The sequence below is a fragment of the Quercus lobata genome, chromosome 5, assembly GCF_001633185.2.
Source record: "Quercus lobata isolate SW786 chromosome 5, ValleyOak3.0 Primary Assembly, whole genome shotgun sequence".
Lineage (NCBI taxonomy): Eukaryota > Viridiplantae > Streptophyta > Magnoliopsida > Fagales > Fagaceae > Quercus > Quercus lobata.
In genome coordinates this window covers 38727630-38732649 of record NC_044908.1, presented here as the reverse complement: position 1 = coordinate 38732649, position 5020 = coordinate 38727630, and positions in this window count along the sequence as shown.

Here is a 5020-nt window from a genome sequence, read left to right as displayed (position 1 = left end):
TTCTGGGTTAGGGTTTTTCAGGGCATGTTTGCGTGCTCATGCTTCTGCAAAATTTTATTTTTGAAAACTTCACAATTTTTTTTCTTGAAAAATTTTATTTAAAAAAATAACTTAAAGAAAGCACACACAAATTGGGTAAAACACACACAGACACACATAGACAATTCAAAGAAAAGATTGACCCATTTTGAAAATTTAAAAGACCTTTTTTTTAAGAAAAGATTGACCCATTTACTAGCATATCAAACAATTCAAAGAAATCACACACAGACACACACCATTGGGTAACCCTACATAGTTGGGTCTTAAGCTCATCTATGTTTGGGTAAACACCTTAAAGCCAAAGGAATAGATCAGTAAATCACTCACAACTAGGTGGGCCATGATTCCAACCTTGGGCCTAAATGGATCGTAATGGATTGGTGGCAAACCATTGAGGTACTCAAAACCCATCATAGGCAATGTCACAAATTGTGAGGTAGAGGGATGAACTTTAGAAATTCTTGGCCTGAATGGAGCCTCCACTTTCCAACTCATCATCGACCAAGGTTACATGGGTATGAAGTGCACGTGTGTGAAAAACAAAATAAAACAAGATTGGGCTTAATTAATACAATCTTTATTTAATTATGGACTAACAACATGTCAGAGTTAAACTTCATCTCTATCCTCAGCGGAGTCGCCATTGTGGGCGCAAAGGAGTACGCTTCGGCCTTGGAGTGGACCGTGGCGAAGGGTGAAAAATGGAGTCACCACCTAGATTAGGTCTAGGGACCATATTGGGCCTTTTGGACCAATCACTTATTTGCATAGGTCTACACACCAGATTATGGGCTCAAAGTTTGGGTACGGCTTGGGAAGGTGTTAGGCACCCATGACTGCCTGGCTTGTGAGCCGGCCTTCATTATGCGTTGCTAGGCCATATTCAAATAAAGAAGTTATTAAAAGAGCCTCAATCCTTTACCTAAACATATATCATGCACTTAAATAAAATAACACAAATAACATGTTAAAAACATATCACAATGTAAAAGGAAACAAATAAAACACAATCAAACAAATATATTAAAAAGGGAAAAGATAACAAATAAATAAACACAAAAGGAAAAATATCACAAATAAACCAAACACGGCAAAAATACTAAAAAAAAATGGAAAATAAATAAACATAAATAATTAACCTAAACAGAGTCAAACAGAATCAAAGAACATGTGAAAAATGATAAAAATAATAAAAGCAAGACTTTGCCCTAATTTGGGTTAGAGGTGCGTATGCATACTCAACTATGCATACGTAGGGTTGAAACCATGCGCACGCATACTCAATGATGCGTACACATCCTTTAACATAGAAACAATAAATCATATTTTTATAGATTTAATCAAACAAAGATAAAGCATGTGAGATCAAATAAGCATGTTAGAAACCCTAAACACTAAACTAACATTAAGCAAATAAAACAAACATCAATATAAACAAATAAACATGAAACAAAATCAATTAAGTATACTAAACTAACATAAAATAAATAAATATGTTAAACTTCACATAAAACCAAAAATAATAAAACAAGAACAACCAAAACAGATTATAAACAACCTAAAATCAAATTAACGCATATAAAACATAAATGAAAACGTCAAACAAAACAAATAAAACAATTATAAAAACTATGTTAAGAAACTCATGCGAACCTTATTAAACAAAGGAGGAGTTCAGGGAAAGAACACTCACCTTGCTTAAGATTATAAGTTTGAGACTATTTAACCGACCCCTCAGTGCCTACAACACAAAGATTAGATTGATAGAACAAAGGAATTAAAGAACACAATAGTTTTAGGAATCATAACTCAAGAACAAAGTTTAATTGAAAAAGATTTTGGAGAAATCAAATTAGAACATTAGTTTCTAACTTAGGACTAACTAAAGAAAGGTTTTGAATCTGTAAAAAACATGCTAAGGTGCTGTGTGGGAGTTTAGAAAAGATGAACTAGGGTTTTAGAGAAGATTGAGGCAAAAAATAACTCTCTCTAGCTAGGGTTTTGATTGGAGACATAAGGTGAGTATTTATAAGTTAAAATTAGGGTTTTAGGGGCTTTTTAGATGCCTTGGGATGCTCCCAAGGGTCAAGGGCCAGCCCACATCAAAGAATGATGTTTTGGGCCCTTACAAATGGAGTTTTAAAACCTAGAAACTAAATGTGTGTGCACATCTTTCATGAACTCTTTAATTATTGTGAACTCTTTAAATACCTTCTTGTAGACACTGCATTTTGTACCCTTTACAACTCGGGCCCCCGTTTCCTAATGATATTGAAATTCTAAAGCTCAAAACTAGTTTAGGACCCGACCAGATTTCAATTGACTTAAGAAATGTTAAAATGAAAAATATAACTTTTTGTGAGCGAATAAATCTATTTTTGGAAAATAAAGGCCAAGGAAACTCTCGGCCTGCATAAGTAGGCAAGGACCTGCATATGCAGGTTAGATGCATGCGTATGCAAGCACAGACCTGCACATGCAACTAGGGTTTCAGAAACTATGAAAGGCAAGTTTTCTACAATAAAGAATAAGGTTTGGAACAAATCTCACATCATCTAGGAGCCATTCCAAACCCCCATTTTTGAACTACACTACATGGTATATTTCAAAGACACATAGAAAATCCTAAGGGAAAATCTAAGATTCACTAGAATTAATGAATCAAAGAGGGAGTTTTTCACAGAACATCCTTATGTCAATTTTATTTTATTGAGACCTTTTCTGGCTTGATCTTTCGAGTTTAAGATTACCAATGACTTTTGTATTTGATTGTGAATAGATTGACCGAGGGGAATGGTCAAAATCAAGCATGAAAAGCTTCTTGTTTGAGCTATCAAGTTCTAAAATTTTTCTTTTCATTTCTTCATTTTGATCATGTTTTAATCTATTTTCTTGCTTTATTTATCTATTAATATGTTTGTTTCGTTTAGCTTTATGTAGTTCTTATGTTTTAAAGCATGCTAGGTTGCTAGATTTGCTATTTTAAAGTTCTATTCATTTTTTGTGTTTCTGGGTTAGGGTTTAGGGTGTGTCTGCGTGTGCATGCATATGCAGGCTCAAAGTATGTGTATGCATACAACTGACATGCATATGCAAGTCTATGTATGCGCATGCATACTCGTGTCAAAAAACCCTCATTTGAGTTTTATGTTTTTGTCTTTTCACTTCTTTTACATAATATGCCTCTGTTTTGACGTTTTTGTATGTTTTTTAGTATTTGTTCCTTTGTTTTATTATGTGCTCTCCTTTAACATGCTAGATTGGGGTTTCTTTTATTTCTTGCTTTAATGCCATGAACATGCATTCACATGATCATGCATTGATACCATAGGTGCTATAATGCAGTAAGGTAAGTGAGGTAAGTCATGCACTCACATGAACATGCATATGGGTTCAACTTGACGATGATTATGAATATGCTTTGTTGAATGTTATGCTTTAGATGTTTTGATGATATCATATGGGTTTCTATCATATATACTTGTTGCCTCGCTTATGAATTTTGTTTGCTTGCTCGGATGAGATGTGATAAGAAGCATGATAAATGAATGCTAGGGTTTGTGATGTGATGTGATGAGAAGCATGATAGATGTATGTTAGGTTCGGGATGAAATGCCATGTTGTATGCTTAGATATATGCTAGTGTGTGTGTGAGTTTTAAGACGCAATATTGAACATGCCTTTAATAAGGTTAAGACATAAGACATAATGAGTGGAAGCCGACCCATGGATCAAGCGGTTTTGGGTGCCTAAACCTTCCCGAAATCATACCTAAACTCCAAACTCATAGTTTGGCAGTAAGATCAGTCATTCCATGTAAATGCGCTATATACATGGTTCCTAGACCATAAAACTAGGTGGCAACTCCTTCCTTTTTTCTCCACCCCAATCCACTCGACCGAGGCGTACTCCACATAGAGAAGTGGCATTGATCGCGTGTTGCACCCATAGTGGCAACTCCACTAGGGATAGAGAGTTTGATTCCAATGTGTCTTATTTCTTAATCTTAATAAAAGCTTGTTCAATACTTATTTGCACACACTTCACTTGCTTCTTTTGTCCCTTTACCTTGGTTAGTAATGAGTGGGAAGATGAGTATGCTCCATTCGGGCCAAAATCTTTTGAAGTTCATCCCATTAACTCACAATTGTGCCATTGCCTATAATGGGCTTTGAGTACATTAACGATTCACCACCAATCCACAAAGGTCCACTTAGGCCCTCGATTGGAATCATGGCCCACCTAGTTAAGAGTGAACTACTGATCTATCCCTTTAGCTTTAAGGAGCCTACCCACACTTAGAGAGATCCTAGATCCTATCAAAAATAGGGTACCCTTTATATCTCTTGGTTGTTCAACCATGTATCTTGTGTTCACCTAATTCTAAAGGACAAATAAACATAAAAGATGTAAAATTAAAGGATGATCCAAAAGTTATGGCATACCCTAAGATGTTTGAATAAAAGAAAAGAAGTTCTCCCATATAAGAGGCTTATCCCAAAATCCAAAGGTATATCTTAACTTGAAAGGTTCACAAGACCATAGCCTAATTACTATCATAAGCCCAAATCAAAAGGGCTTTTGAAAAAGAGAACCTTAGGCTTAAGGTAACAAGTATGCTATGGACTTAGCATCCAATATCCTACAAGTCAACATGAAATATTATTTTCTCCCCATGGGGCCATGAGAACATCTAAAATAATGTGACTCAACCTGTTCGGACACCGAAGCACCCAAAGTGCCTTTTTCAGCTAAAATTAGGGGTGCCAATTTTCAACCTAACTCGCGAACACGACACGAACCCAACACGGGTTTTTTCAGGTTAGGGTTGGGCCTTAATGGGTTTGGGTCATAAATGGGTCGACCCTAAAGCGACACGATAAAAAACGTGTCATAAGTGGGTAAACCCGAGTAACCCGCAATAGACATGTTTGACACGCTAATTTATTTGTGTCAACTCGAAATGACCCACTTAATA